This window comes from Gadus chalcogrammus, chromosome 12, assembly GCF_026213295.1.
Source record: "Gadus chalcogrammus isolate NIFS_2021 chromosome 12, NIFS_Gcha_1.0, whole genome shotgun sequence".
Classification (NCBI taxonomy): Eukaryota; Metazoa; Chordata; class Actinopteri; order Gadiformes; family Gadidae; genus Gadus; species Gadus chalcogrammus.
This window is the reverse complement of record NC_079423.1, coordinates 5,993,308-6,006,845: the sequence shown is the minus strand read 5'-3', so window position 1 is coordinate 6,006,845 and position 13,538 is coordinate 5,993,308.

Here is a 13,538-nt window from a genome sequence, read left to right as displayed (position 1 = left end):
CACCGGGGATGTCCCCGGTATTCCCGATGGCCAGTCCGCCCCTGATTGTGGGTAGGGAGTGGGAGTGACCTAAGGCCAAGTCAATTTGCAATACAATGGGTGGTTATTCGACATGTCTGCAGGTTTGCAAAACATGGTGGCTGTAAATAGTTTACACAACAAAGAAGTCAGTCGATTGGCCTGGTCACAAAACCAGACTTACTGGTTCCAGTGGGAACTTGAATGAACTTAACCTCTCTCAGTTTAAGAGAGGAAGGGATTTGTTTTAAGTTACAGGGAGAACGTATACAGTTTCTTCTAATGTAATAATTATATAAACAAGGTTAATATAATTTGTATGTGATTGTATATTTATAGTTATGATTGATATTTCCACGACAGTTCCTATAACAGAGTTTCCTTGAACGAGGCCTAAGTTCAGATATAAGTTTACGTTTACCGAAACATTTATATACCGTTCCTGTAACGGATTTTATTTGGAAGCTTTAACAGTATTGTGATTTCACCTGCTCGAATTCTTTTTCCTTTGGATACCGTACTGAATACCCCTACTCCATCCCCCACAGACACCCTTGGCTCGACCCCATTAGTCTGGTTACAGTCACCTGGAGGCGAGGTAGAGCTTTGGGACTGAGAACGAATCCTCAGACCTGACTTGGCAGACACCTAGGGATTTTTCACGGGATCATCAGGTTAGGTATCCCGGACGAGCCCCCAAATTGTCGCGGCAATTTCTCTATCAGAGTTTGCGTCTAAGGCAGATGAGATATTTAGATGCAAAAAAGCACACAATACTGTTGACAATTAATGATCATATATATTTGTAATAAAAGTACGAACAAAGATACATCACAACATGCATCAACAAACAACACAACAGGCATACATTACAATAATCTGAGGCCTCAGATGGGAGCTTCTCTTTGCGTGTTACTTCATTCTCTGCAGGTACGCTGCAAAAGTCCACCGAGTGTTTGAATCGATGAGATCTTATTCCCTTTGGGGGCTCTGGAGGAGGTGTGTCCCCCAATAACCCAAAAGCCTTTGTTTACCAGATGGTAATCTTTTCTATTGAAGCCCCCCCCCGATGCCATTTGAGGGGTCGGCGGCTGTGCCATGTAACCCTCCTCCTTCGTTGATGCTAGCCAGGGGGTCGAGTAACAGGCCCATTACATCAAAGCATTGCTTGAAAGCTGATTTACAACACACGAAAGATAAAGAAAGGGAAGGCAATCAAAATGCATCACTCGACCCTTTACGGTTTACACTTTAGGTGACCCACAAGAAGTAGAACGTAGGCCCTATATCAAATTACACAGAATAGCAACAAAACTTAAATTCATACATAGACCAAAAATGTGACAACATGTAGATTTTCCATCACAGCCTAAAAAAGCATTCCTGACCCCGTGTAACCTTTTAAGGCCTCACTCGATTCGGGGAACTTCTCTCAATTAGAAAGTGTCTACAATTTTGTACGGCTGACCTTTGACATTTGGGAAGACCGCACGGGTCTGAAACTCTTCACCGTGGATGAGCCTTAGCTCCTGATACGCACACCCAGTTTTCAGACTGCCGGCTCAAAGCGTTTAGGAATTATGCTGAAATAGACTGTCATGGAGGTCGCGCCGTCGAAGGTCACGGCTGACCTTTGACACTTGGGAAACTCTACAAGGCGATTGCCTGTGGTGTCCTATAACACATACTGCAGTTTCAGACCCCTACCTTAAAGCGTCGATGCCTAATTAAACGGAGACAGTGTCATTTTCACTATAGGGCACTAAGGCACTTTTTGTAAAAACAAGTCTCGTTGGCCGCCGCGCGGCGACCTTTGACTCCAGGCCCACCAGATTCGCAACAGAGGATCCCCCAGAGCCACTGAACGATAATCTGGGAAAAAAGTGGACTTTTTTTTTTCCCACTTGCCCTTTAAAATTCACACATTCTGACACCCTTTGGTCAGACAGTTGATTTTGGAGGATTTTCTTTCTTCTGCAGTTTCAGACCCGTACCTTAATGTTTTCATGATTAATTAATTGAAGAGACAGTTTTCAGGAAATCACACTTTTTATTAATTCATTCATTCATTTAATGAATTCATTTAATAAATAAAAGTTACTGTAAAACCCTAAACATTTCTAAAACATTTCTAAAACTATTTAATATTTAGTGCATGATTTGAATTCTTTACAGTTTATGATTAGACGGTTATCACGTGTGTGTGTGTGTGTGTGTGTGTGTGTGTGTGTGTGTGTGTGTGTGTGTGTGTGTGTGTGTGTGTGTGTGTGTGTGTGTGTGTGTCTTGTGTGTGTGTGTGTGTGTGTGTGTGTGTGTGCTCTCCGTAGGGCATGTCCTCTGCTATGGACAAAATCTCAGTTTAATATTATTATTTCATTATTAATTATTGAACAATAACGGTGTGTCAGCTTCCTAGTTGGTGAGGATCAATTAATTATTACAAATATACAAGTTAATGTATATTCGTGTGCCATGGCTTCAGACTAACGCCGTAGAGTTCTTTCTGGTTGATTTACCAGCAGCCACAGTGGCAGCATTGCAGCGACGGAAAACCGCATTCCAATGTCCATATATGGAGTCAACGGCGCAACCAATTCAATTTTGTCTTGAGGGGACAACTCTAGAGGGGAGCGCCCCCTCCTGAAGTGGTACAGCCCAAGTCGGCCTTGAACTGCGATCGCTAAGAAAGACGTAACAGCTTATAACAACATTGATCTCTCATGCAGGCAATAAGATAGTGACACACTGTTACGGTGTCCAACAAACATAAAATCAGCAGCCTTTGGACTACCCAACATAAAGGCAGAAGACAGGATTCTTGGGGAAAACAAAGTTTTATGGTTGACAATGATCGTGAGGTACAACATGACGATTGTCATTGTCTTTCTTTTACTTCTCAAACTACGTTACAATTTAATGTTCATCAGCCCGAGCCACACATCAATAATTCGTGCCCACGAAATAATAATTTGTGGCCACACAATAACAATTCGTTGCAACATAACACAGGCGCTGGAACCTATGTGGGCGCTGGGCCAATGGCCACCCCACCTTTCATTGATGAACTATTTCGTTTCTTAGTAATGTTTTGGCCAAATATTGTTACTATAAAAACAAACAAAATGAAGTGCTCCGTCTCCCCGGGAACATATATTGATTGAGTCTACATTGTTTTCATTAGCAAAATGGCGCTGCTGCTGCTGCTTGCTTATATAAGTTACAAATTGATCAAGAGTCAAATGTAAGTGAACAATGCATGACTTGAATTCTTTACAGTTTATGATTAGACTGTTATTACGTGTGCTCTCCATAGGCCTAGGCATGTCCTCTGCTATGGACAGAATCTCCGGTTATTATTATTATGATTAGACGGTTATCACGTGTGTGTGTGTGTGTGTGTGTGTGTGTGTGTGTGTGTGTCTGTGTGTGTGTGTGTGTGTGTGTGTGTGTGTGTGTGTGTGTGTGTGTGTGTGTGTGTGTGTGTGTGTGTGTGTGTGTGTGTGTGTGTGTGTCCTCCGAGATGTATTGAATCTCCGGTTATTATTATTATGATTAGACGGTTATCACGCGTGTGTGTGTGTGTTTGTGTGTGTGTGTGTGTGTGTGTGTGTGTGTGTGTGTGTGTGTGTGTGTGTGTGTGTGTGTGTGTGTGTGTGTGTGTGTGTGTGTGTGTGTGTGTGTGTGTGTGTGTGTGCTCTCCGTAGGGCATGTCCTCTGCTATGGACAAAATCTCTGTTTAATATTATTGCTTCATTATTAATTATTGAACAATATCGGCGCGTCAGCTTCCTAGTTCGTGAGCTTTAATCCATTATTACAAATTCACAAGTTAACCCATTTACGTGATAGTGCCGTCAAATGACTGCAGGGGTTGACATTAAGGTTTCAAAAGCACTTGCCCATCGGGCAAGTACAGGTCAGGTTCAACTTGCCCGAATGTGATGTTCACTTGCCCAAATTATAATCAGAATCTTGAACAGGCCTCTTTTTGCCAGGCATGCGGCCTGGTTTTGAATGCTGAATGTTAGCTTCCACACATGTTGTGCTTAAAAAATAACAAACTTCCCTTTGTTTACTTATTTATCGAGCGGTCACATCGTGCCATGAAGTGATTTCAGTCCACCGTTGCAACCTATTAAAGCTATTGCCAAGTAGTGTTGTTAGTCACGATACTGGATTTTCTAACTTTGACACTATACCTGGAAAAATATCGATATTCTGTAGCATTTTCGATATCAGGGGAAAAGTTTTTTTCAGGAAATAATATACCCAAAGTAAATAGAGTATATCTCCACAACTGCTAGGGCGATGATTTCATATTTGTGCCAAAGAAAGATTGTTGTGCAAGTGAAATATTCAATGGGGATGATACTTGGTTAAAGTGAATAAAGCCATGGAACACAGCATAAGTGGAAGATAACATTTCCACCTGAAATAATTATCAGTTGGTCGTTATCATTTGGGAGCGATGTCTTACTCTGAGACACAAATAAAGGTAGATATCTTACAATTTTGACACTTGACACCTCTATTTAAATTTCAGGGCAAATATATTCGACTGCACCAAGCCAAACACTCGCAAATAAACATATGGCCACTAGATTGCGCTGAAGAATAAGTTTTCTGATTGAAGGCAATTTACCTATTTCCTAAGAAACCTTCTCTTATTCATTGATTGAAAATACCATGTTTAGTTGCAAAATTTGGCCCAGACACTGGGTTATCTGTTTATGGTGGTTTTATTCGACCAGAATGAACTTTGTGGACAAAAATCACAAAGGTAATACTTCATTTTTGGTTGTTAAAAGAAAAGGGGACGTTTCTTCTTAAGTTGTTATTTGCGAGTTTTAGTCACAGAATGATATGGTTTGGACTGTTGGAATAAGTGGAGGCTCAGCTTTCATGTAATATATAGTTTGTGAGGGTCCAATTTCGTGAAAAAGATCGCTATTGCTGTGCATGTGCACAGTTATGAAACCCAAAACCGTGTTCTTGCGTATGACTTTCCTTGGTAATTTGCCTCAATCCAAAGTACTTCCAAACTGCACTCCTCCATTTTCCTTCTACCTAAACCGTTCGCGGAGGCGCTGCACTTGCGATGCTAGCTTTGTTGGCTAACCTTCAGCTAACACCTTCGAATCACGGCCAGAGAACGCACTGCGAGTGACAGAAGGCGGGGCTATATTCGCACTGAAGCGATGCGTGTCTTTTAACTCGCTTTCCGAGAGAAGAGAAGACGGCGCGCTGATCAATTGCAAATACTTATATTTTGTGTTATTTTGCGGCAAAAAAGGTTGTTCTGCAGTTTCTAAAAATATTTGAATAAATAGTCTTTATATTAACATCCACCCAAAATCCACTTGCCCGTTCGGGCAACCAGAAATCAATCTCAACTTGCCCAAATATGACTTTTGGTTGCCCCGGGCAAGCGGGCAACCGTTAATGTCGAGGCCTGGACTGTATGTGATCTGATCTTTAATTCATTATAACAAATATATTATTATTATTATAACTTTATTCAAGACACAGGAAGGTCCACATAGACAGCACACTACATAGTACACATATACACATATATATATACGCATATAAATACACACACACACACCGGCTGTAGCTGTGATGGAGGACCGGCTGTAGCTGTGATAGAGGACCGGCTGTAGCTTTGATAGAGGCCCGGCTGTAGCTGTGATAGAGGACCGGCTGTAGCTGTGATAGAGGACCGGCTGTAGCTGTGATAGAGGCTCGGCTGTAGCTGTGATCTCTCCGTGTCTCTCTCTCCCGCAGCACGCTGACCATCTACGGCATCAGCCAGGACGACGACGCCATCTACCAGTGCATCGCCGAGAACAGCGCCGGCTCCACGCAGGCCAGCACCCGCCTCACCGTGCTGTGGGCCGACGGGCTCCCCGGGGCCCCCACAATGGTGCGGGTCCAGGCGTCGTCGCCCGGCGCCATCCAGGTGTCCTGGAAGGAGCCTAAGGGCATAATGTTTCAAGATATTTTCTGTACCATTTGAACTGGGTAAATCTTTGGACGTCATTTGGACGCCTATGACAGGTGCAGGAGATGTATACATGATGTAATATTTGTATGTTCGATTTTTTGTTGTTATTTTACGTTTCCTGGTTTATTTTATATTTATTTTTTTGGAAATGCAGTTAGTGGGAAAAGTTCAGGAAATAATTGCCCTATGCATGTCTTCTTTGTTTTTGTGTCTGTGTGCGACTGTGTGTGTGTGTTTTTATTTCTTTGTGTGGTGTGTTTTTCTGGGTGTGCACTGGCATGTGGCCTACTGGTTAAGGAGTTGGACCAGTAACCGGAGTGTGGCTGGTTCTAATCCCGACCGGTCCACAAAAAATGTGGACAGGGGGAGTCTACATGTGTGCATGTGTTCACCAGCTCATGGATGGGTCGAAAGCATGCGAGCGAGAGGGGGCGAGTGAAAGGGAGCGAGAGAAAGAGAGTGAATGGGAGCTAATGAATGGTCCATTTCATTTATCCGACGATGCAATTAAATAAATCGCAGTTTCTATTTTTTCCGAAGGCAAAAAAAAACAAAAACATGTAAATAAAATAAATAAATTATAGAGGTGGTATAAAAAAAACGTCTAAAATCAGTACAAATTTGATAGTGAAAAGACGTCTGCAAACGAACACATTTGGTCTATAAATAGCACTTACACATTTTACATTTACATTTAGGGCATTTAGCAGACGCTTACAATAAGTACATTTGTCATATGAAGTCCAACAATATATCGCTGTCGGTATTGTAGGGATGTTCATAGAACCAAGTGCAAGTAAAACAATCGCTAGGCTAACCAATTCCCTGTGTTACAGTAATGATAGCAGCTACTGCAGTTGCTACACAGTTAAGTATTATAATATAATACAACACAATACAATGTTGCTACACAACATTGCTACACGGTTAAGTGCAATACAATACAATGTACAATGGTGGCCAGAAGGGGGAGGGTGGCTATGCAGAGTCGAGGTGGACTTTGAACAGGTGAGTCTTGAGCCTTTTTCGGAAGATAGTGAGCGACTCTGCGGTCCTGAGAACGGCAGGGAGCTCGTTCCACCACTGAGGTCCCAAAACCGAGAAAAGTTGAGCGGAGGGATCGAGATGGGGTCTGTGGCTTTACCAATGCTTGGAGGTAGGCAGGGGCAGTACCATTGACTGCCTTGTATGCCAGTACCATCGTTTTAAATTTAATCTGAGCTACTACAGGGAGCCAGTGGAGGTCCCGGAAGAGGGGAGTCACATGGGAGAACTTCGGTAGGTTGAACACGAGGCATTCTGGATGCGCTTCAAGGGTTTAATCGCAGAGGCAGGAAGTCCACTCAGGAGTGAGTTGCAGTAGACGAGGCGGGAGATGACCAGTGATTGGACTAGAAGCTGAGCTGTTTCCCTTGTGAGGAAGGGCCGGATTCTGCGGATGTTGTAAAGTGCAAATCTGCAGGATCGGCCACCGCAGTGATGTTTGCGGTGCAGCATAACTGATTGTCCAATACCACACCAAGGTTTCCGGCAGTAGGAGAAGGAGATACAGTGATGTTCTCAACGGTGACCAGTAAGTCCATGTGTGGGCAGTCTTTCCCTGGGATTAGGAGGAGCTCGGTTTTGTTGAGGTTAAGCCTCAGGGGATGGGCAGTTGTCCAGGTGCTGACGTCTGCCAGACATTCCGATATGCTTGTTGCAATCAGGGCATTATCAGATGAGGGGAAAGAGAGAAAAAGCTGAGTGTCGTCAGCATAGCAGTGATGGGAAAAGCTGTGTGATGATATTACAGAGCCCAGAGATCTGGTATAGAGGGAGAACAGAAGAGGCCCCAGAACAGACCCTTGAGGGACACCAGTTTCAAGCGTGCAAGGTTTGGACAAGGAGCCATTCCATGTTACTTGATGGGTGCGGCTCGTCAGGTAGGATGTGAACCAGGAAAGAGCTGATTAAGCAATGCCAAGTTCAGCAAGAGTGGCAAGGAGGATCTGGTGGTTCACCGTGTCAAATGCTGCGGACTGGTCAAGGAGAATGAGACCCCAAGAGAGGGACGAAGCTCTGGCAGCACGGAGGGACTCAGTCACCGCGAGGAGAGCCGTCTCAGTGGAATGTGCCTTCTTGAAGCCTGACTGATGAGGGTCAGGCAGGTTATTAGATGAGAGATAGGAGGACAGTTGGTTAGCAATGGCACGTTCCAGTGTTTTAGAGAGGAAGGGTTAGTTCTGGATGTCGTGGTATTAAGAGTTGGTTTTTTGAGGAGAGGCCTTATTCTGGCAGTCTTGAAAGACGCTGGAACAATGCTTGAAGTGAGGGAGGAGTTGATAGTTGAGCTGAGAAATGGCAGGATGTTGCATGAGACATCCTGGGGGAGAGAGGAGGGGATAGGGTCAAGGGCGCAGGTGGTGGCATGGTTAGATGTTATTATTCTGTTGACCTCGTCAGAGGTGAGAGGGATAAATTGGGTAAAGACAGAGGGAGGATGGAGGCAGGGATAAAAGAGGAGATAATGTCCTTTACTTTCTGGGTAAAGTAGGTAACAAAGTCATCAGCAGTGAGGCAGGAAGGAGGTGGGGGTGAGGGAGGGTTGAGGAGGGACGAGAACAGGGAAAACAGTTTCCTGGGGTTTGAGGCGGAGGAGTTGATTTTGGTCCGGTAGAAGGCAGATTTGGTTGTTGACACATTGGAGGTGAAATCTGAGAAAAGGAAAAGATAGTGAGATCCATTTCTCTCAGCTGCTCGCAAATTTGGTCTACAAGTCCACAGAGGTTCAGACAGCCGCAGAGGTTTACACAGAGGTCCCACAGACGTCAACATTCGACGTTTGGTAGGCGTCGAATAGAAGACGTCGCCTGGCTTTACAAAACAACCCCTTCAGTGGACCGAAATATGACGTCCAATAATGACACAGAAAAGACGTCACTCCGACGACACATTGCGCAGTGAGCCCACTCTTGCCCTGGATAAGGTTGTCTAGTTTCAGGGTGGTAGGACCTTCCTATCACACAAACATACATTCAACACCACATTCTGATCAACTAGGTTTTGCGGCCACAGGCCTTGTCAAAAAAACAGCCTGTATTGGCCAAAAAAAGTACTAGACATCCAATTCTCGGATGTCCTTCCCAGGACCGAAGGGAACGTGTGTGCATTTTACCATTTCTAACCATCTTGAAAAAGGGAGGAAAGGCCTTCAACTGGAGTAAAAAGTAGTGATAAAAAAGCAGACGGCTTCCAGTTTCCCATTTTCAGGTGGATGGAGATGGAAATGTGTGCCATATGACGTGTAAACACAGCTGGCCTGTGGATACATTTTTCATGGCTGGGGTCAAACGATGAAAAGGAGCCCACACCACTCCCTTGTGAGATTAAAAAAGTGAATGTGCATTTTGCTCATAACTTTTTTTTGTTATTAAATGGAGGTCTGTTTCTCAGATATGTATGTGTGGTTGGGATAGGGTGTCGGTCTTGAAACAATTTCTGCTCAAATTCCAAAGTGCACATTCACATACCAACGATGGAGTCAACCATGCAAGGCAATAGCCAGCTCAATGGGAGCAGTTAGGGTTTGGTGTTTTAGTCAGGGACAACGTGACATGCCAGGAGGAGCCAGGGATCGGACTAGCAACCTTCCCGTTACAAGTCAACCCGCTCTACCCCCTGAGCTAAGCCAACCCCACCATTGATGGTTTATTAATGAACGTGTCTTATGAAGTGTGATTGTGATTGTGCATGTGATTCACGTCTCAGTACCAAAAGTAAATGGTTACAGCCCAGTGTAACAACACTCTCCCCATTGACACCCCTGCCATGCCTCCTCAGTGACTTCTCACACCGACAGTATGAACAGCAGAGAATGCCTCCCCTCTCCCCCATGTCACACCGCCCCGGCGTGACCCATCTCCTGCCACCTCAAGCAGCCTTCAGCCGCCTTTAGCGTGCCCTAGGTGAAGCCCCGGTGCTCTCCCCAGCCGACCCCACCTTGCCTACAGCCTGGAGACAGATAGTTGATGTGGCAGAGTGGAGACAGCAGCGGGTGCAGGACACAGATCTGCAGCCAACAGTGGGTAGAGGCACAGCAGCGACCAACGTGAGATGAGGTGGCCGTGTTCTCCACGACGACCAAGGGGCTGGGGCATTAGTAAGGGCTCTATGTCTGTATGAGGGTGTGCTGCAGTGGACGTGGAAGAAGCCAGCAACGGGTGAGGGGACTGGGGAGTCGGCAGTAATGGTCCCCAGTGGCCTGTGGGAGGTGGTGCTTAAAGCCATGCATGGAGCAGCAGGGTCGTGACACTTTTGGAGTCACATTTCGCCTTCTCTGCCAGAGCTTCTACTGGGATCAGTTCAGGAGGGACATTTTAGGACCGCTGGGACCCCTGTATGGCACGCAAATGTCTCTCTGGTCGATCACATAGATCAGGGGTTTTCAAAGTGTGAGAGAGTGAGCCCCCCCCTCAGAGAAAAAATTTCAGCTGAGCCCCCCCCCCCCCCCCCCCAATTTTTTTTTCCCAATACCTGTGTTTTGAAAGCTATTTTAATTATTTTACACATTTCAAACATCTCCGATCATAATTTTAAAACATTTGGAACATATTTTTTAAACATTTGAAACATATTTTTTAAACATATTTTTTAAATATATTTCTGAAAGATTACAACATCTTTTTGCGTTTTTAAACAACACAATTTAAAACTTTATCTACGCATGTTTTAGCTTAACCTTCTTTCAATACATTTGAACATCTTAATCTGTGTAAACTGCCAGTTTACACAGATTCATTCAGGGTCCCCGACTCTGAATTTTCTGAGTCGAATCAGATCTGCCTTTTGAGTCCAGAGATTCGACCATTCGGCGGGGCTTGTTTACCAGCGATGCTATGGTGACCTAAATTATTATAAGCAACTGAAAACGACGCCGGTTTGAAACTAAAACTGTGATTCTGAAAAAAGTATAAATGCTATAAAAATCCTGTTTAGATAGTATTGAAGATACAAGTGAGTAAATTTGTTTAATGGTTTGAACGATGGTAAACGGTTGAAAAAGGAATGAGTTACGATGTCTAGAAGTAGGTGTATCAGAATGGGCTGACGTCTTCAATGAAAACAGCTGAAAACGAAGCGGTATGAAACTAAAACTGTGATTCTGAAGACATTTTAACTTATATCGAAATTCTGTTTAGATATTATTGAAGATAGAAGTGTGTAGATTTGGTAAATGGTTTGCACGAAGATAATCGGTTGAAAATTGATTTAGTTATGTTAATTCTACAGTTGAAGTACGACTGATGATTTGAATCAACGTCTTTCAGGGTTTTTTTCGGGGTTTTTTTTTTCTCACGTCGCGCCCCCCCCTGAAGAACTGTTGCGCCCCACAGTTTGAAAACCACTGACATAGATAGATAGACACTTTATTGATCCCTTGGGAATGCTCCTTCAGGTAAATTCAAAATGCTCATGCTCCAATCCAACAGTTTCCCATGGGGCACCAACTGGCACCTCGCTCAGACAGGGGTAACCGCTACGTCCTCTCCGCCGCTCCACAAAATGGCCACATTTTATGTGGCTCAGAGTGACGGTTCGGTGCAAAGATTCCATTACAACTTTGGCCCGCACCAGGGAATCGTCACCTCTCAGCCCAGCGAGACTGGGACACCCATCTGCCAATGGTACTCGGGCATGTCGCTCTGTGGTCTAGGAGTCCACAGCATGCACGCCTGCCCTTCTCATGATGGGAAGAGAGCTCTGCAAAGCCACCTGATTGTGGGGCTTTTTACAGTACACAGGAACAATTCATTTTCCACTATTTGAGTTGTGCTAGTGTTGATCTAGTTTGTAGTTGATCTTAAAGATCCCATGCCATTCTATTTTATGATGCTTTAATATAGGTATTAGTGGGCCACAAACACAGTATTCAAAGACGTCCCCGAAATTCAGCCGTGGTGCAGAGTTACAGTCACTTCGAAACAGTCGCACATTGAGCTTCCCCCAAACGCGCTGTTTCGGTGGGCGTGTCAAGGCAGGTCAAGGAGGGGGGTGGGGGTGTGGCCCTGAGCAGCTTGTAGCCACTACCATGCGCTCTGTATACGGTGGGCGTGTCAAGGCAGGTCAAGGAGGGGGGTGGGGGTGTGGCCCTGAGCAGCTTGTAGCCACTGACAGTACCATGCGCTCTGTTTACGGTGGATGTATCGCAATGGCTCGTAGAAACCCATATTATACATAGATATCTATATCATATAATATATAATATTATCACCTGGCCCTGAGCAGCTTGTAGCGACGGTACCATGCGCTCTGTTTACGGTGGATGTATCGCAATGGCTCTTAGAAACCCATATTATACATAGATATCTATATCATGTAATATATAATATATATTATCACGGCCAAAAGCTGTGTGAGCCTCCAGACGATAGGTTATTATGAATCTGAAACGACCGCATCTACTTCAGATTGATGTGGAAGTGGAAGAACCAGAGACGTCGGAGAACCCGACGAAGTCCTTTGTGATTCATTATATCGTCTGGACGCGCACACAGCTTTTGGCCGTGATGTATTATTTGATATAGATATCTATGTATTATATGATATTATTTAGATATAGAGCAGAGCTCCAGGTCTGTAACGCAAGTGTTGTACACTTCCTTGTTATTTGGATAACCGTTCTGCTGTTGGTGTTATGGCATAACACGTCGGACTCTCGTCTCTGGTATTTCTACAACGAGACTCGCAGTGGGGGTTATCTCAGCCATGGTTGAGAATGAATTGGGGGAAAGGAACTTTGGCTTTGACTCCCTGAAGTAGGCTACATGAACCACGACATGGAGGAGAAAGGGATTGTTGGCCGCGAATGTATCCCGCTTGAGCCCTGCTTCCCGCCGCCTCGGCAGCGGTCAGCGCTAATCACCGCATCCTGAAGCCGAGGCGGTGGTCCATCGGCAGCCAGGCTCCGGCGGGAGACGACCGCGGTCAACAATCCCTTTCTCCTCCATGTCGTGGTTCATGACTTCAGGGAGTCAAAGCCAAAGTTCCTTTCCCCCAATTCATTCTCAACCATGGCTGAGATAACCCTCACTACGGGTCTAGTTGTAGAAATACCATAGACGAGAGTCCGACGCGTTATGCACCATCACACCAACAGCAGAACGGTTATCCAAATAACAAGGAAGTGTACAACACTTGCGTTACAGTCCTGGAGCTCTATATCTAAATAATATCATATAATACATAGATATCTATATCAAATAATACATATTATCACGGCCAAAAGCTGTGTGCACGTCCAGACGATATAATGAATCACAAAGGACTTTGTCGGGTTCTCCGACGTCTCTGGTTCTTCCACTTCCACATCAATCCGTAGTAGACAGAACCGCGCGCTGCCTGCTGCCTGCTGCCGGCGCAAGAAACCACCGCCCGGCTGCCCGCTGCCGGGCGGTGGTGCTTCGCGGCGGTGGTGCCTCGCGCCGCGGCAACCGGCGGCAGGCAGCATGTCGCAGTTCATGTACTTCGATGTCGT